The sequence below is a fragment of the Eleutherodactylus coqui genome, chromosome 1, assembly GCF_035609145.1.
Source record: "Eleutherodactylus coqui strain aEleCoq1 chromosome 1, aEleCoq1.hap1, whole genome shotgun sequence".
Taxonomy (NCBI): Eukaryota; Metazoa; Chordata; class Amphibia; order Anura; family Eleutherodactylidae; genus Eleutherodactylus; species Eleutherodactylus coqui.
Genome location: NC_089837.1, coordinates 447,858,856 through 447,879,996, shown reverse-complemented (window position 1 = coordinate 447,879,996; position 21,141 = coordinate 447,858,856). Strand labels below are relative to the sequence as shown.

The window sequence follows — 21,141 nt, the reverse complement described above, 5'->3', positions numbered from 1 at the left end:
TATGGTCCCCCATAGTGACCATAGATGCGCACCATTCTGCGCATACACACGCACTCCATTCTGCGCATACGCACGCACTCCATTCTGCGCATACACACGCACAGAAACACACCATTCTGCGCATACACACATACATACACATACACACATAGACAGACACACACATATACACACAAGGATCTCACCCTGCAGCTGCTCCTCCTCAGCGTTGCTCTCGTCCCTCCAGAGATCATGCTCTCTGCAGTCTTCTTCCCTCCTCCGCGGCCGTTGTCAGTCTGCTATCGGCACTCCTCTATTACTGTCTGCACTAGACAGTACAAGCCGAGAGAAGATCGCATACTGACAGCAGCATGGAGGAGTGAGGGAACTTACTGCATAGCCGGCGGGCCACAGAAAATGAGGCGGCGGGCCAGATTCGGCCCGCGGGCCTTGTGTTTGACACCTGTGCACTAGGGGGTGAAATTGTTGCCACATATTAGATGGCGGTACTGAACAGCTGACAGAAAGGGTCCATCAATTTGTGCTGTTTACACTTATTTCAGATCATCCCATTTACTGGATACAACAAAAATCTGGATTCATATGACCATTAATTTTTTTCCCCACTGCCCAGTGATCCAATTTTTGCAGTCTATTATTCACTGGAGTCGTGTGAGGCAACACATAGTTCAGACATGGGCATCCGCACACCTACGGACGGAGGAGATCCAGGCGACCTCACACCTATCGACAGAAGGGAATTCAGGCGTCCTTACACTTATGGACAGAGGGGATTCAGGCGACCTCACACCTATCGACAGAGGGGATTCAGACGACCTCACACCTCATGGATGGAGGGAAATTCAGACGTCTTCACGCCTACGGATGGAGGGGATTCAGACGACCTCACACTTACGTCCAGAGGGGATTCAGGCGACCTCACACCTATGCCCAAAGGGGATTCAGGCGACCTCCCACCTATGGATGGGGGAAATTCAGATGACCTCCCACCTACGCCCGGAGGAGATTCAGGCAAACTCACACCTACGCCCGTAGGGGATTCAGGCGACCTCACACCTATGGATGGAGTGGAATTCAGACATCCTCACGCCAAAGGACGGCAAGGAATTCATACATAATCAAACAGGATATAGTTTAGACCAGACGTCTGCACACCTAGAAACGGAAAGGATTTCAGGCATCCTTACACCTAAGACAGAAGGGATTCAAGCGGTACACCTACAGACTGACAGGGAATACAAACAAAGCTACATGTAGACCACAGATGAGACAAACAGAACTAGACACCAACCAGCACACAGACATCTGCACAGCATGAATCCCATCACCAGGGTTTAGTTAGGAGGTATAATAACCAGCACCCTCTACCAAGAGGGGCTGATTTTTAGGCGCACAGACCCCTGGTGATTGGCTGGCTGGAGCGATCTACACAACAGCCAGCCAAATTAACCCCCAACTGCAGCCTGAAGTATGTAGTACTACAAGCCCCAGGAGCACAAATTATTACAAATGTGAATGTTGTGCATTTGAACATGTTAGTTGGAGCCCCAGCACTGTATTCAGCTGCAGTTTGCTTGACTGTATACTACCTGTTCCTCAGAATGATTCTTGACATCCTTCTTTGACCCCTTTCTTCAATGAGTTATTTATGTTGACAGGATCTCCATTTGCTGGATGTTTTTCCTCGATAACATTATTCTCGATGTTGCATGCCACTGCATAAGAAAACCCCCAAGATTAGCAGTGTATGCAGTCCTGGCCGGGCTAGTCTACCACCAAAATCGCTCAGATTGCTGGATTTTCTTATTCTTATATGGATTCATATTGAAACTGATCCAGGGAAAACTGGTCACTTGATTTTATGCTGCACTCAGGGCTGTAATTTCCATACAAGGAAGCTTGAATTGTGAAAGGACCGCTGTCTGTAATAACATGAATGTTCAGCATAGATTGGACTATGATTCCTATTCATTATAGGGACCAATGTGAAGTAATCCTTCTTCTATTTAGTGCTACACATTGTATTGTCTTGTCGTGAACTATGGGTAATAATGAGTAACCCCTAAGATTCCGAATGGAAGATGAGGCATCAAGGGCACAATAATCTGAATCTACAATATATATTGAATGGCAAGAAATGAAATTAAAAGTCATCCTCTCAAATACTATGAAGGTATTGCATATAGAGGTTTTAGATGATTGTCCTCATCTTGAACATTGTGAAGGACTTAGTTTCGTACCAATAGTGTCTGTACTCTAGTACCTACTATATGTTTTCAACCCAAAAGGTATCTGCCATGTCTTTGGAGCTACTTTCACTTGATGGTATTTTTAATGTGCAGCCAAGTGTCTCTTCATAGACTTGAGGGTATTTTGATGTAATATTTTTGAATTAGGAGATACATAGCTAAGAAACATTGAAAAACACTCTCAGGGTTACCCAGCACAGACCAAGAAGGTAAGTGTGCTGTCTCCATGCTATGCCCCAAACTCATCCCTCCATCTCTGATCGTTGCATGATCCTTCCGTTATCAGGGCACCATTGCAAGCTAATTCTATTATGAGGGCACTTCAGGATGCATTGAACATTGTTGCAAGCTGGTTCTCTTTCGGGTGGCACTCTTGCAGCATTGACGCAGCCTGGGTCTTTTATGGGTGCAATGTTTCAAGGCAGCATTGTTATACCGAGACTTTGTCTGGCTTAGGTTTGTTATAGGTGCAGTGTTTGGTTGGATTGTTATGGGGGCAGTGTTTCAGTCTGCTACTGTTATTGTGGTACTGTAATAGAGACAAAATGATTGCCTGTTTAAACTAATGGGTACTTGGTATAGAAAGGTCAACACTTTCTATAGTATGTGTCAAGGTAGCACCTGAAAAGTTTGGCAAGAACTTTATTTTGCTCCCTGTTCCACAATTTGGATATGTGAACTCAACCCTCTCTACAACCCTTCTAAGCCATGTAAACAAAGTAGACACTTACCCCCATCACCCTAGACAGCAAACATGAATCATGAGGACATCAATATCAATGGTACAATGTAATATACTGGCAGTAGTGTTGAGCGAAGTTAAACAGTTGAACCCTGTTTTGGGGTCAAACTTTGCTAAACCTTAGGTGGTTTGTCTCACTTTGTCACTAAATTGGCTCCTTTTCCTCCTCCTCTGTCTTATACACCAGTTTTAGGAGTATTGGGGAAGTTTGGATTTGATTTGAATTAATTTGGGCCAGACTGAACTTTTTGTCAATGTCGTTGAACCGGCCATAACCAAACTTTTAAAAAGTTGGCTCATTGCTAAATGGTAGTTGAAGAATTTTGGTAAAAACTGATTGTAGATTATGAAATATGTTGAATTGGGGGATACTTGATAAAGGAACATTGATGAATACTAGTTTCCAGCTCCGGAGGACATACACCATGGGGCAAGATACAAATGACATGTCTAATAACTAGATACTAGTCACATACAATAAGCCATATAGTGTACATACTGCGTAGATTTAGATAAATAGTAAATACTGTTTGAAAATACTGATGATGAAAATGCACGTCTTGAGAATATATTTCCATGTGATGTTTGATCAGAAACAAGGACGCACAGAAATATTTGGCTGACACATTTAAGATAGCATGGCTTGTGTATTATGGTTCGTTCCTTCTAACTTGTCTCCGTGGTTTTACTGTGATGGTGGGAGAGCTGTACTTTCTGGAGGCTTATCAGGGTCTTTATTGTAGGTCATGTTACATGAATATTATCTAGGATCTACATATTTTCAGCAGGACGCCAGGATGTGCTGAGGATGTTTTTGGATAAAGAGAAACATTTAATTTCCAACAGAAACATTATGTACGACTGGCACAAGATAAGAAAATAAGATGTACTCAAAGACAAAGTATTATTCTAAGCTGGCCACACACAATGTGAGTTGCCTTATGTCTGGCCAACTAGTATGCAGCTAAATGTGCAGCCAACTAAGGGCATAGTTATGCGTAATCAATGAACGCAAAGGAGATCGTAGGACATTGGCCTTTTCACAAGGATACACACTGACATGCCAAAAGTCATGGGATACCAGTATGTAAATTATTTATGAAGTACCATTACCTCAGGCAATGACTTGGGAACGCCCACACCTGTATAAGTTGTGAGATGTCTTGTGAGTTATGTTGAACACTGATCATTGTGCTCATGGCAAGGCAATGTTAATCGGAGTTCGAATGAGGCATCATAGTTGGTGCCAGACGGATGAGATCTTCCATTTCCATAGTTGTGCAGGCATTTAACATTCCTCGACCCATAGTGTCACATATCTACCAGGAAAATGTCATTGAAGGCATTACCACTCACAGTAGACAGCGCAGTGGTTGCCCATGGGTGCTTAATGAATGCAATTAGCAATTTTGGGGTAGAATTGTCCATATGAATAGACTACTATGGCAGAAATCAAATCCATATTTTAATGCAGGAGGCTCCACACATATCCCACAGGTCAATGCAGCATTCTTTAGCCTCCATGAGATATGGGAGCAGAAGACCCTCTAGAGTGCCCCTGTTACCACCACAACACTGGAAACAGCGACTCACCTGGGCTTGTGAGGTTGCTGACTGGACCCTAGAGGACTGGCAACATGTGGCATGGTCTGATGAGTCATGGTACCAATTGTTTTGGGCTGATGGTAGGGTTCATGTGTGGTGCAGACCCCGTGAAGCCATGGACCCCAGTTCTCAGGCTGGGGGTGGTTCTCTGGTGTGGGGTGTGTTCTCATCACATTGGTTGGGTCCACTGATCTGTCTAAACATGTTATTGACCTGTGTCCATTGCTTTTCACTGTTTGGTGACCATTTTCAGCCTTTCATGGACTTCATGTACTTCTACAGTGATGGGATATTCCAGCAGGATAATGTACTGTGCCATTGGGGCCAAGTTGTCCAAAATTAGTTTGTGGAGTATTCTGGAGAGTTCCTATGACTGATGTGGCCTACACATTCACCCAATATGAATCTAATCAAGCATTTATAGGGGTAGCTATCCAGATGGTATGGCTCAACATCCCCCCCAGACATTTTCTGTTCACTTATGGAAGCAATGCCACATAAAGTTGCTGCGGTTTGCTGAGCTAGATGGGGTCTTACACAATATTAGTTCCTGTCCCATGAATTTTAGCATGTAAGTGTAATAAGGCCATGTTTTAACATTTGTATTGCAGAAACAAAATTTGGAGAACTGTCCGATACACACACATATACAAGCCCCTTGCACAGTTTATACTGAACAAAACCGATCATGATAGAATTCTATAAGGGCTATAGGTTGTTTCAGAAGAAGCATAGGGGTGCCGGCAGATAGAACATGGAAGTTAAAGATTAGACTATGAGAAATTACCCACTCTATGTAATTATTGTAAAATTCTGCTGCGCATTGAGCTCGAATGGAAAGCTTGTGATGAACAATTCATAATAGATAATTCGATATTTGGCATATCTATGTTGGCTGTGAAAAAGGGACCAACAAATGCAGCATTTTGGACATTGAATGCTCCTGGGACCACTCAGAAAACCTTCAATGTACCTTGATCTTCGGCTATGTTCATACAGCTGATTATTGCGTGAATTTGACGTGCAATCTGTTTGGATTCTGCATCAGATCTGTGGCAAATCTGCATCAAGAAAGGGTTCAATAGATTTCAACTGAAATTCAAATGCAGGGGAAAAAAAGTGACATGTCACTTCCTGATGCAATAGGAAACAGGGTGGAGCCAATCAGGAATTGGGTTGCAAGAACAAGAAACTAGGATATGATTCAGCAGTGGAGCTGTCCAACAGGCTGGATAGCTCACTAGAGAGAGCAATCACCTGTAGTCCCCTACAAACAGGATGTCTAATGGACCTCCCAGGGGCTGGCATTCCTAGGTACCTGCAGTGAAATTCAGCTGTGAGCCTGGGAGCATGAACACTTTGGGCTGGTTTCCATGAGTTTTCTTCCGGGTCATATCCCTTCCACTGTACCAGGTATTGCAACCTCCCTCTGTGCATTCTGGAGTCCAGAATTTGGTCCGCAAGAAACTCCTCTTCACCCTGGACCTTTACCAGTTGAGGAGGTGGCTGGCTTCTTCCAGGAAAGGTGTTGCTACAAAATAGCTTCAACAGCGACATCTAGAACATGAGATGAACTCTAAGTCTGCCAGGGAGCTTTAGGCGGAAGGCGACTTGTGGAAATCTGAAAAGGTCCAAAAAACTTTTGCCCCAATTTGCGACAGGGCAAATGCATTTTTAAGTTTTCAGTAGACAGCCAAACTTTATCACCCACTTGGAACCTAGGGGGAGCCTTTTGGTTTCTATTCTCTGCCTTTTTCTATAGTGTTCCTGGGCTTCTTGTAGCATCACCTTTAGCGTTTTCTGGGTTTCCTGTAACATAGTTAGCCTGTTACCATAGGAATGGTAGTATTCACAGGAAGGTCAGGAATGAACACTGGATGTAAGCCGAAATTAGCATAAAAGGGACCTTGAGACCTAGAACTATGTCTGGAGTTGTAATACGCAAATTCTGCTGTAGATAAATAGTCCACCCAATCTTCCTGGAGGTAGAGAAAAACAGCAGAGTATTGCTCAAGAGTCTGGTTGGTCCTTTCAGTCTGGCCATTGGACTGGGGATGGACAGTGGAAGACAAGCTGATATAATCCCTAAGGCAGTTCAAAAGCTTTTCCAAAATCGTGAGGTAAACTGCACACCTCTATCAGAAACTACTTAATCAGGAATGCCATGCAGTCTAAATATCTCCTTGATCATTAATTATGTAGTTTGTTCAAAAGTGGAATCTCTTTGGTGGAAATAAAATAGGCCATTTTTGTGAGTTGGTCCACCACAACAAGGATGGTAGTCATTTCTTTCAAAGGGGGGAGACCCACAATAAAATCCATTGATATTGATCCGCAAAGCCTGGTTGGCACTGGAAGGGTTTGAAGAAGTCCTAACGGAGGAGATCGAGGTGTCTTGTTTTAAAGATGCGCAAAGCCTGGTTGGGACCAGAAGGGGTTGAAGAAGTCCTAACAGAGGAGATCGAGGTGTCTTGTTTTGTGCACACGTTACATAAGAAGCAATTTATTTTTTCACATCATTCTTACAATTAGACCACCAAAATGAATGAAGCAGTAATTCCAGAGTTTTTATGACTCCAAGATGGCCTGCAAGTTAAGAATTATGGACCAGTTTTAGGACTTGAAGTTGAACAGGATTGGGAACATACAGTCTGTTTACCTGCATCCAAAACCCTTCTTAAAATAGAGGTCCACATCCTTAGAAGGATGATTGAGAAAGGGTTCATTTTGGTACACATCTTTGAACTTAGTTAAGAATTCTTTTGAGTCAAACATTCTCAGAAACTTTTGGGGGAACAAAATTGTACAGTCCGTATTAGACCCATCCTCCGGTTCAGTAAGGATCCTGGACAAGGTATTGGCCTTAGTATTTCTTGAACTAGGCCAATAAGAAATGATAAAAATCATTTTATGGTTAATAGTTCTTTATTTCCAATATCATAGTTTCTTTCTACAGGTGACATGCTATGATATAAAAATGCACATGGGTGCAGTTGCATTTTGTCTCTGATTCGTTGAGACAAGACAGCTCCCAGAGCAGACTCGGAGTCGTCCACTTCAACAACAAAAAGTAGTTCTGGATTTGAATGGACCAGTACTGATGCAGATGTAAACAGAGCTTTTAGTTTATCAAAAGTATTCTGTGCCTCTAAAGACCATGAATATATTTTGGCTTTCTTTGTGAGCGAATTGATTGGTAAGATGATTTTTGAGAAGTCTTTTATGAATCTTCGGTAGAAATTCGCAAACCTTATAAAGCGTTGAACCTCTTTTAGATTTCTCGGAGTGAGCCAATCAACCACAGACAGCTTTAATTTTGCTAGGGTCTATACTCAGACTATCTATCTGGGGAGATGATATATCCTAGAAATTGAATCCTGGTTAGTTCAAACTCACATTTTTCCAATTTGATATAAAGATGATTACTTTTTAGATGTCCCAAGACTAGCCGGACATGCCTGCGATGTTCCTCAAAGCTGTCAGAAAATATAAGAATGTTATAGAGGTAAGCAACAGCAAACTGATCTAAAAAACTCGACACACATCATTAATAAAATGCTGAAAGGTGGCAGGAGCATTGCAGAGGCCAAAAGACATAACCAGGTATTCAAAATGTCCATATCTAGTTCTAAAAGTGGCCTTTCACTCATCCCTTCAGTGGATCCATATGAGGTTATAGGCCCCTCCCAGGTCTAGTTTGGTAAAAATCTTGGCAGAAAGTAGTCTTTCCAGCAATTCTGGGATTAAGGGGAGAGGGAAGTGATTTTTGACAGTAATTTTATTTAGTTCCCTATTATCAATGCATGGCCAAAAGGTTGAGTCTTTTCTTTTCTACAAAGAACAGAGGTGTCCCAGCTGGGGATGAGAAAGGTCAAATGAATAGATTTTCATCCAAGTATTCTCTGAGTAACTTTAATTCTGGTTTAGAAAGATTGTACATTCGCCCAAAAGGAATGGTTGTACCAGGGAGCAATTCTATTTGGATAATCATATGGCTGATGAGGGGGTAGTTATTCGGATTTCTTCTTGCTACAGATATCATTGAATTACTGGTATTGAGGTGGCAATTTATCAGAATTCTGCTGACTGTCCTCAGAGGTTTGGGTATGTTCGAGGGCGTGTAGTTATATCCGATATCCGTCTTTGCAGTACTAAGAGGGGAACGTAATGGTTCTTGAGCCCCAGTTAATAGAAGGATTATGGGTAGAAAACCAAGAAATTCCTAGAATAACTGCAAACTTGGGAGAAGAGATAAGATGAAAACTAATCATGTCATGGTGATCAGATTCAATAACTATTTCAAGTTCAATTGTCTCATGAGTTACAGGCCCTGAAGACAACGGTGATCCAACCACAGTCTCCGTATCAATTGAGTTTGGTCCTACTTGAGATATTGTTGTCAAGAGCGTAAAGTCCATGAAATTCCCTCCAGCTTCCATTGACTTAGACTAATTTGTGTGTGCATCCACAGTGGCAGATATCTATACTTAAACGTATTTCATGGTGAGTACACGGACCCATTATAACCAATTAGGCTATACATATGGTTCATGCGAAAAAAATTTGCATGGGCCAGAATCAGACATGCACATAGTCAGGCTGTGCCATGTCACTGATAATCTGGGATGGGGTTTACAGCTCCCACAGTCACCAATCTGTGACGTATGGCACCCAGGGGCAGACCACAGGATTGACTTATTTCCAGCTCCCAGAATCCTGCACTCATGCAAGATGGAGCCCAAGTAGCACCCTGCGTGGCCTAACACGCCCCAAAACAACTCACTATCACCACTGACCATTTCTGACAAGTAGGCCAGCCACCTTAATTTCCACTAGCTGACACAAGACTAACAGTTCAGGGTTATGGACCACTTAAAACATTCAAAGACGACTAATATAGTTTTAAGCTTTATTCTAAAAAAGGGTTAGCAGTGCGTAGATAAAAATATACAAAAGGAGATATTTACAAATAGGGTAAGGAGCGTATAAATACACACAAAACAGTATGAAAACAAAAAGGGATGCAACAATAGAAAATACCAGTCTATGAAGTTGTTTCAAATAGTCCTGAGGCGAGGAGAACGTGGAAAGGAATTGGACAGCCTGCATTTAGGTGCAACTCCTGAGTCTTCTGGAGAAGATTGTGGCTTTGGCTCAGAATTTCCAGGCTTGTTTAAAAGTTCTGAGATTGACTTGCAGTAATACTGCCTTCCAATAGGTGGTGCTGTTGCAGTATTGTTCCATCTCCAATTTGCATATTTCCCAGGCTTTATAAGTGTTCTCACACTTTCTGGGTGCTTTCCTTAAGGAGAAATGAAACCCTTCCCGACCAACATGCATTTATTAACATGCCAACACACATACTGGGATAAACCGCTCAACAAATCTGAGCAACTCGTTAGCAGACACACCTATGTAAGCTGGCACCAGTATGTGCTGGGAAAACATCCACAAATCTGGAGTATGAATCATCTGCCAACAGTCTCACGTGTGCAAAAGGGGAACGTCAGTTCCATTAGAGGAATCACAACATTGTAGTAGGTTGTGATAAACCTAGGTGTGCCACCATGTATGCATCCTACATGTTATTCCCATCTTATGTAATCATGTTACATAATCCTGATCTATGATTTGTGGATTGGCCCTTTTCCTGGGCGGTACGGCACACTTTAATGTGAAGGTGGAAAACACATCCTGAAATTCCGAAATTTCAAACACAATAACATAGGAAGTATCACAGAAAGTGGTAGTACTGCGTATACATTACAAAGTATGAAATCTGCCACGAAGGAATGATTTTTCACGGTCATATAATGAGATTAAACAAAACCATTAGTTTCAATGGTTTTGTTTCCACTATCTGAATTCTTGCGCGGTAATAGCACATGTGAGAAAAGATAGGACATGCCCTATTTCCTCACACATAGTTAATATTACATATGAGAAAGATAGGGCAGGATGTAAAGTTTGAAAGGTTAAAAAAAAAAAAATTACCTTGCTCATGCGCAACTACGCTCGCCGCTGCAAAGAAAATTTTAGCTGCAAAAAATCAGCAGCATTTAACCCCTTAGTGTCCAGCCCATTGCCTTTTTATGTCCTAGCTTGCTGGGCCTTAATCCCTGAGGACGTAGAAACATGTTTCCTGCAGGGATTAAGGCCCTGCAAGCTGAGGACGTGACAGCTCCATGCTGCCGAGTCCCGGAGGTAGCCGACAACCTGGAGCTGCCATTCCGGGCCACGGGTCCCCTCCCCCAGTCACATCATTTACTGAATGCCAGTGATCATATAAAAGTCAATAAAAAGTTTTTAAAAAGTTAAAGATTCAGCTGCCCTGATGGGTCGGAATAAACAGAGCAACTGAAAGTACTCACCCATCTTCTCCGCGATGTCCCGCGCTGTCCTGGCCTTTCCGGGCATGCGCACCAGACGTCACACGTTGGGCGCGGTCCAGGAAATTCAAAAACTCTCTGGCTCTTGGCTCCCATGTGTAGCCGAGAGCAGAGAGATGTCATCGGGAACCTCTGTATGCGGTTCCCAGTCACATGATCGCTGCTATCCAATGGATAACAACGATCATGTGAAGTAAAAAAAAGTTTAAAAAGAAGAAAAAAAAGTTTACGTTTCATATCCCCTCACAGATCATATCCGTGAGGGGAGATAAAATAGCATACCTAAGGCCCCGGATTTATCTGTGGACCATCACAAGATCGCGGATGCATGTGCAAAAGCCGCAGATTGCCAGGGTTATTTAAAATCTCCCTGCTCCTGGCTACCAAACATAGCCAAGAGCCTGGAGATTTCACGGGGGCCCGCAGTGTGCGGTTCCTGGTCACGTGATTGAAAACGGTGATCACGTAAAAGTAAAAAAGTTAAAGTTTCACCCCAATCATGGATCCGATCCATGAGGGGATGTGAAATTACTTACCTAAAACCTCTGGCGATGTCCCCCGATGGGATCTTTATCCGCGGACCTTTTCACAACTTTGGCGCATGTGCCCATCAGCAAAATGGTGGACGCAAGCGCAGAAGCAGTGGAGAAAGTTTGGGGTGAAAGTCTTCATTCAGAGGTGTGCTGTACAAAAAAAGTTTTTAAAAGGACACAATTGCCAAAAAAGTAAAAATCGTAATTTTTTCCTTCTACTTTGCTCAGATTCATTCAAAAACTGTGGGGTCAAAATACGCAGTACACCCCTAGATAAATTCATTAAGGGGTCTAGTTTTTAAAATAGGGTCATTTGTGGGGGTTCTCCATCCTTTTGGCCGCTCAGGGGCTCTACAAGTGGGCAATGGGGCCTAAAACACCTTCAAGCAAAATGGCTGTTTGGGCCCCGTTGTGCATACAGACACAAGATTAGGGCCACAACGGATATGTTTCTGAACACGGGACAAACAGGGGGATCCATTTTGAGTGCAAATCATCATTTTCATGTGCACTATAGAAAAAAATCCCGTCTTTTAGGGTGACTACCCACTACAGTTTTTTTCACTGCGAAATTTGCAGCATTTTTTTTTCTGCAGGGGTCTATGGGACTTGTAATGTTAAAATCGCGATCGCGCAAAATCGCAATTTACCGTGAAATCGCGATTTTGCGCGATTTTAACATTACAAGTCTCATAGACCCCTGGAGAAAAAAAAACCGCTGCGAATTTCGCAGTGAAAAAAAACTGTAGTGGATAGTCACCATTAGGGCGCCTTCACACGACCGTATATCGGCTGGGTTTTCATGCCGGCCGATATACGGCATCTCTCTCTGCAGGGGGAGGAGGCTTGAAGAGTCGGGAGCAGTGCTCTGAGCTCCCGCCCCCTCTCTGCCTCCTTTCCACCCCCTCTCCACTCTCTGCACTATTTGCAATGAGAGAAGATGGAACGGGGCGGGGCTAAGTTGTGGGAATTAGCTCCGCCCCATCCCGCCTCTCCTCATTAAAAATAGTGCAGGGGGGGTGGAGAGGAGGCAGAGAGGGGGCGGGAGCTCAGAGCACTGCTCCCGGCTCTTCCAGCCTCCTCCCCCTGCAGAGAGAGACGCCGTATATCGGCTCAGCGTGAAAACCCAGCCGATATACGTTCGTCTGAATGCACCCGTAAATGGTATATTTGCAAAAATATGAAATTTTATTTTTTCTCCTTTAAATTGCATTAATTCCTGAACAAAAACTGTGGGATAAAAATACTCCTGGCTGCCCTCAGTGAATACATTAAGGGGTGCAGTTTTTAAAATGGAGTCATTTGTGGGGGGTATCTATCATTCTGACACCCATGAGCCTTTGCAATCTAGGCTTGGTGTAGGAAAAGAAAATGTTCCTCAAAGTGTTAAAAATTAGAGATAAGCGAACGTGCTCGGCCCCGCCCCTTTTTCGCCCGAATACCGCGATTTTCAAGTACTTCCGTACTCGGGCGAAAAAATTCGGGGGGCGCCGTGGCGGCGCGGGGGGTTGCAGCGGGGAGTGGGGGGAGAGGGAGAGAGAGAGGGCTCCCCCCTGTTCCCCGCTGCTACCCCCCGCACCGCCGCGCCTCTCCCCGCCCCCCGAATCTTTACGCGCGAGTACTGAAGTACTCGAAAATGGCGGTACTCGGGTGCGTAAGTACTCATTACGAGTACGTTCGCTCATCTCTATTAAAAATCTATGTTAAATTTGTACGTCTCTTAAATAGTTTAAAAAAAATCTGACATTTTTCCAATGTGCATCCAGAATAAAGTAAACAGATGGAAACATATAACTTATCAAAAATTTGTACAGTATATTTACACATATTTGAAATATTGCAGTTAAAAATGTGAAAACATGACAATTTTTTCCAAATTTTCCAAATTTTGGTGTTTTTAAACAAATATACACAAATTATATCGATCTATTTTTACCACCTAAATGAAGTACAACATGTGACGAAAAAACAATGTCAGAATCACTTGGATATGCAAGACCTTTACGGAGTTATTCTATGTTAAAGTGACACATGTCAGATTTCCAATATTTGGCCTGGTCATTAAGGCGCAAACAGGCTTGGTCACTAAGGGGTTAAGAAACTAGCATCGTAGATGGGATTTTAAGAAATCCCACCCAAATACTGCTGAGAAAATTAGTAGCATAAAGTCACCTGCGGTGTGGATTTTGAATTTCAAATGAGGTGGTGACATTTGCACCTTTTGGTCCAGATTTGACTCTGTGGATTTCCTGCATATTTTCCACAGCAGATCAACTGCAGCAAATCCGCAATGTGTGAAAATACCCTGAAAACTCACTGAAGGAATTGACACTGTGCAGTATTTAAAATCCATACTGCAGATCAGTTGACATATGGGAAATATCCACTGTGTGTGAATGAGATTTACTTGTAGTATCCTACGCTACAGTTCTACCTGTGTGCATTTACCCTAAAGGGGTACTACATTTTGGACAATACCTGTTTTTTTTAGAAGAGCCCTTTGATAAATTGCTACGAGACACCAGTTATCAGCTGCAATCTATGAGGAAACTTGGCTGTAAGCATTCCGTTTTCCTGCAGCACGACCACAGGAGAAAGTAAGGATTACACTGCGCCTCTTCGAATCAGTGGGTGGTCTGTGTAATGCAGGACAGGACAGGTCCTCCAGACTGAAAGACACTCTTTGTAATTGCACTCCATTCTGGCCAAGAAATGTGGATCATGATCATCTCTTAACTTGAAATTCTTCAATAGGGTTTATGAAAGTGAGTCTTGTAAAGTGGACAACCCATTTAAACTGCCAACTTATGATTATTTAGCATTGCAAGTTTTTTTTTTAGGGCTTCTTAGAAAATGGCAGTCAAGTTGTTTATTTCCTTCTACTTTTTTGGAACCTTGGGGTGCCTTCACACGATCGTGTTTATGTGCGTGCATACGCGTGCACAAAAACACGCTTCTATTAGAAACAATGCATTCCCTATGGTGTGTGCACATGTCCGTGTTTTACAGGTGCATGCTAGTAAAGATAGGACACGCGTGCACCATAAGGAATGCAGGCATTGCCTTCAATCGAGCTGCGGCTGCTGCCGGCGGCTCCATTAAAGGCAATGGTCTGCCGGCACCCCTTAATTGTTTTTCAAGGAAGACCTTTAAATATAAGCTCTTTTCTGAACAACAAGCCAAACTAGTGTAAAAAAAAAATAAAAAAATAAAAAATAAAATTTTATATATATATATATATATATATATATATACATATATATATATATATATATATATATATATATATATATATATATACACACATATTTACCTGTCCGCCACTGCTGTGCCCCCTGCGGGGATGAAGGACACATCTGCCGCGTGCGGCAGATGATTTCTTTATCCCCGCGGGAAATAAAGAATTCCCTGCTGCACCTGTCACAGATGTGACAGATGCAGCAAAGGAATTCTTTATCCCAGCGGGGAATAAAGAATTCCCTAGCGCAGCTGTTACAGATGACAGCTGCAGTAGAGGATCCAGCTGCCGGCGCCCCTTTATTGTTTAAATGTAAGCCCTTCCCTGAAAAACAACCCAAACTAGTATTAAAAAAAACAAAAAACAAACTTACTCACCTTTCTTCAGCTGCCGGGGCTCAACTGCGTCCTGTCTGCACTGTCCCCGACTCTGCACTGAAGTTCTTTCAGCAAGCAGAGAATTAAAATCCCTACCTGCTGAAAGAGCTGCTTCTGATTGGCTGAGGCGCTCAGCCAATCACAGGCAGCTCTCGCTGAATGAATGGCAGGCGAGAGCTGCCTGTGATTGGCCGAGCTCCTCATTTTTTACACTAGTTTGGGTTGTTTTTCAGGGAAGGGCTTATATGTAAAGCCCTTCCCTGTAAAACAATTAAGGGGTGCCGGCAGCTGTTTTTTCTTAAAAAAAGTACAACAAAAACATGACCCCCTCCTAAGGCCGCTCTTACACACGTGTTCAGAAAACGCAGCTTGTAATCATGGCATTTTTACCGGAATTTCAAGCAGCGTTTTTGAACACATGGTACAGAGATTGACAGCACTTTTTAATGCACCCCATCATTGTGATGGGTGATGAGATGTGTTAAAAACCACGAAAACGCAAAAATAGAACAGACAGCTCTCGAAAATAACACCCATAGGGACACCGCTTTCCAGGGCAGGTTTGAGTAACCTCATTAAAATCAATGGGAGTGTTGTATCGCGGTTAGTACGGCGCTCGGGACACCGCGCTAATAGTGGTAAAAAGCGGTGTGTGAGTGGCCTGTGGGGCTACAAACAAATTTTCATGTGCAGGAAATGCATCATGTTTGGAAAGATTACACCAAGGGGCAGATCATGTTTGCAGCACGATCTAGGTATGGGTACGGGGGAGTGTGGGGTTTAGGCCCGGAAGTGGGGGGCCCTGAGCTGAACTTTTGCACCCGGGACCCTGAGCCCTTAGGTACGCCTCTGGGCCTAATGCTGCAAATTGGTCACCGATTTATTGTGGATTCCCCTCATTGAGTTCAGCGGGAAAGTCAAAATACACAACAAATCCAAATTGTTGTGGATTTTCCTACAGATCTGCGACTAAACGGCAGCATAAATTGACATGCTGCAGATTTAAAGGTGTATTCCCCAAATCACATTGACGGCTCAGTGTGAGCCATATCTACTAAAATAATTCATTTTTGCAAATATCAGCAGATAGGAACATTTTGTTAGATTAAAGAAAGCCATAAAATAATAAAAACATCACTCTGCTTCTCCATCTCTTCACTCTCCCGTTGACTCTTGCCTGCCTCCTTGTCCGTCTCTGCATTCTAGCCCCCAATGATGACTTGTTGTAAAGACCAGTGACCGCTGCAGTGTATTATAGGCTGCGGTGGTCACATGGGTCAAGACATCATCGCTGGAGGCCAGCAGAGACCAACAGGTAAGACTTCTGGCTAGAGGATTTCTTTAACTGTTCTGCAGCAGCAACTCTACATCAAAGTGCTGCAGATTTGCGGCACCATGTGAACATACTTCAAAAGGAAAGGGAACCTTTACTGCCATGCATCTATTACATAAACAGTCACTGACTCACCTGAACAGACACGTAGTTGCTATATTTTTTAATAGAGGCCATTTTCTTCATTCAGTTACAGAAGGCTGAATGTTCTTGTATAACAAATGCTTTACTGGAGTGACAAGCAACATTCAATTCAAGACATCAATTATGATGAAAGGTCTTGCTGCTGCTTCATGCAGAGAAACCACAAACTCTACTTCCTATGTGAAGCAGCATTTACTGGGTTCTTAACCACTTCCTGATGTGTTTCATAGGTAGAGTTTTTATGCCCAGATGTTCAATGCCCTTCTGCAGAACTTTTAGGTTAGTGACACATGGCCTATTTTTGGGCTACGCACTATCCATGTAATTCCTCCGACAGTACATGGCCCCATTATAACTTATAAGACTATGTACATGGATGCCTTTTCACACGGACCCATGGTCTAACTAAAGGCATGCTCTATTCCGGTTTGCTTCACGAATAAGATATAGGACATGCAATACCCTTGAATGTGCCTTGTCCGTTTATAATGTACAGGACACGGACGGGTGTCCTTGTAGCATCCAGTGTGAGTTGCACCTCAGCCCTTTAGGCGCATCTCACAATTATGGCCGCATGCCACAAGCCTTATTGTCATGAGAGCCGCCTTGCTAACACCCTCCAACTAAACCGCTTCTTTTAGATTAGGCAATGTCATATTTCTTCTTCAAAGCCTAAGAGTTGCCAAATGGCAGTGAAATAGTCTGTCATATTTGCTACAACTTATCGAGGAGCTTTCTCCTGGACACTCAACAAGGTTTGTTGGTGCCCAAAGCCGTGGTCTTCAAATACACCCCGCCAGCAGTCAGATGGACACCCTTCCATCTCCTTGCCCTCCGTTATACGTCCTCACCAATTCCTATTTATACAGGGAAACACCGACTGGTGAAAAAAAAATGTAGCGGCAATACCAAGATATTGTTTCTACTTATATCCATAAATTGCCTCCCAGATGTGCTGCAGAATTTGATCTGCAGATTTCACCATGAGATCCCGCAGCAATGTACATACCAGTAGAAGTGAACAGAGTTTCAATAAACCCAATTCACACACAGCAGAAAAAATCCAGTGAAATATAGTCATTCTGAAATGTGCTGCAAGCTCTATTGGTTGTGGAAATGCATGGATCTTCACAGTGGGATTCATTCATTGCAATGCAGATTTTGATGTGGATTCTCACCCATATTTTCTCCATAATGTGTGCACATACCCTTATAGTGCCACCCTACATGACTGCCCACTCCGTCTAACCCACTTCCCACCAACAGGTCTGGAAATAGAAGCCAAGTCTGAAAAGTGTTTAGATGCTTGATGGCGAAAAACGCAGGATGAGGCTTATTTGATCATAATGAAGCTCATCTGCACCTTCCATACCTTGCAGGGAATAACAGAAAAAGCAGTTTCAGGCCTCATGTCCACAGGGAAAATCAGGCCCCCCTCGGATTCTTCATGCAGAATCCCGCAGCGGGTCCCTCCTTTCCCACAGACATGAGGCCTAAAAGTAGATTTACTTACCTGTGCGTACGCTGTGGATCTCCCCTCCGTCACGGCCGGATCTTCTTTCTTCGGCCCGGCGGATGTGCTCAGCATGCAGGCAGCGTTGCGTGCATGCGCCGTGCACTCTATTTTTTTTTTTGGAACTCCTGCTCTCCCACGCTCCGGCGCCAGAGAGCAGGAATTCAGCTGCGGGTGTGCTGCGGATCCGGACGGCTTCAATAGAAGTCTGCAGGAGACCTGCACTAAAATGGGGCATGCTGCGGGTGTTTTCCCGCACACGCAAACCGCACCTCAGGGGACAATGACATCCGCAGGTATTTAATTACCTGCGGGTGTCCAATGCATCCCTATGGTGCATGGATCACGCTGCAGGTGATCCGCTCTGGATTTTAAATTTTATTTTAGCCGTGGACATGAGGCCTTAGGACCGCATATAGGCACCCATATACAGTGTGTTCTGAAATAACGATTAGTTCTAATCTCAACCAAGTGATGTCAGAGCAATTAAAGTGGGGGTAAGGACAATGCCAACATTGCTGGACACAACATTTATGTGGATACAATCTTGAAAATGTTATCTCTAGATTATTGTAACAGTTTGGCAGCGGAATTATTTCAGGTCCACGATCACAGCCAAGCTATGTGAATGCCCGCTGTGAGGCGGCACACAAAGTCCCTCCATGTGCTGCCAAATGGGTCTCCGTATTACCCTGGATGGAACATGCCATGATTTATTCTTCTCTCATGGATCCCATATGAAATCAGAAGTACCCAGATGTACAGTATGGCCCATAACAAGAGATGAGCACTGTCTAATGGATGGTAATGCCATATGGCTGTGAGCACGGGTCTTAATTGTCGATATCCTGGAACCGGTGTGAGATGTTCAGGCATGAGTCGTTTACTTGTGGATTATTGACGGTCAACTCTTTGTTCTGGTTTTTGACTTATTAGATGAAGCTCTGGAATGTGTCTTTCATCACTAGTATATCCGTTATTACGATGTGTTGTATGAAGCTGACATCAATCCAGGTGATTATTCATGTGAGTGAATAAAACACATGCATATTTTAAAACACAAGGGTCACATGGAGACTTCTGAAACTACAAATCCATTCACGGGTTACTTGTATGCCATCTCAATTTTAAAGGCGCCTTCTAGTGTTTTGTTCCACCCTTAAAGACAACTTATAAGGATCCATAGTGCTTATGGAGCATAATCTGTATTATGCACATGAATCAATACATTTGTGCTAATGGGCTAATTGGGCCTGAGTGTTCCTCAGAATGCTCGTTTGCACAGCAATTCGGCAGTGTAAAGAGCCCAACAATCAGCCAACAAGTGAGCAAATGTTAGTCATCAGCTGCAGCTTATTGGCTTGTTTATGTGAGCATAAAAATGCTCACCGATTGATGGTACATCTTCCTGTATAAACAGAAAGTTGCACAGCCTGCCTATATGGATGAACGATCGTATTAGAGATTGTTTGTCCCCTTAAAGGGGTTTTGTCATTAGAAAAAAAAATACTTGCCTATTCCTCCCCAGGCAGTTTTCTTACCACATCTTCTCCTCCCCAATCTTCTCCTGGCTCTTCCATTGCCCCGGATCACGTCACCTCCAGCCGGCCGGATCCTTTTCTTCCTGTTATGGAGTGTCCATTGCCGGCATTCTCCTTCCTGCAGGTCAGGCCACTAGAGATTTAGCGTTCACTGCCTAGCAGGGACTGCCGGGCTATTGCCGAGACTGTGCCTGCGTGCTGTCTGGTGGCGAGTGTTCACATACTATTGCCACGAGACAGTGCGCATGCGCAATCTCAACAATAGCCCAGCATTCCCTGCTAGACAGTTAACGCTGCATCACTAGGGACGTACTGTACACTGCCCTGTAGGAAGCAGAATGCTGGCAATGTACGCTTCATCACAGAATCATCCGGCTTGCGGTGAGGTGACTCGGGGGACTGGAGGAGCCAGGAGAAGATCGTTGAGGAGAAGATGCGGTAAGAAGACTGACTGGGGAGGAATAGGTAAGTGTATTTTTAACTTTTTTTTTTAAACGACAGGACCCCTTTAAGCCTATTCTCTGGCAGTGTACATGAAAATTAAATAAGCAACGATCTTCATGCGTATTGATTGGTGCTTATTATCTCGGGCCAAGAAATTGTCCTGTGTAAAAGAACCCGAAAGCTCTTTGCACTTGTGTAAATAGATTCTGTTAAATATACAAAACTGTGCAAACGCTTTAGGCAGGTGTAGAAAAAATGCTGTAAAGTAAGAATGCTTTCAAAAATAGAAGTTAATGGGTTATTTTTGTCAATGCAAGTGAATAAGAGAAATCTTAATTAAGTCAATATTTGGTGCGACACCTTTTACCTTCGAAGCAGCATCAATTTTACTAGGTACACTTGCACACAGTTTTTGAAGGAACTCAGCTTGCAAACATATTGTAGGGTGGATAAATATCAGCCTGTATTTTTCAACATTGACATCACCATTAATCCTGACCAAATACCCAACTCCATTTGCTGAAATGTAGCCCCAAACTTGCAAGAAACCTTCAACATGCTTCACTGTTGCCTGTAGACACTCAATTTTGTACCGCTCTCTCTTTAATACCGCAAGATTACATTCTGCAGCGGAAAAACTTTCTGCTGTGGAATTAAGGACGTCTTGCGAAATTGTTTTTGTGGATTTCTAACACACAGGAGATGTAATTATGGAATTTCTTTCTTTTTTACACAGATTTACGGAAGACGTTCGACAGAATGTACTCTGCAGTTAAAAACTTATTAAAATCTGCACTAGTTGACAAAATCCGCTTCTGTGCTGCATCCTGCATCAATTCCATTCTGCGTGGAAGGTCCCATAGGAAGAAGTGCAGCCCCTTATTTGTGATCTAACAGATATTAGGGACCCCTTTTTTTTTTTTTTACACGGGCTGGAATAGCTGCAGTATTTCCACTCTTGGAGTCACTGTGGTGAAAGTCTTGAATTATATGCAATAGTGTCATATGTATAATATTTGTGCCGTGTGCATAG

At 43.3% G+C, this 21,141-nt stretch overlaps 1 long non-coding RNA gene across 1 annotated transcript in view; it reads left to right on the top strand.

Moving 5' to 3' along the window:
- The window catches only part of LOC136582269 (uncharacterized), a 42,416-nt gene extending 21,500 nt beyond the window's left edge, over positions 1–20,916 (top strand). The window contains exon 3 of the long non-coding RNA XR_010787164.1: positions 20,845–20,916. This is a non-coding gene — a long non-coding RNA (uncharacterized lncRNA). The remainder of the gene's footprint in view (positions 1–20,844) is intronic.
- The last annotated feature ends 225 nt before the right edge of the window (positions 20,917–21,141 follow it).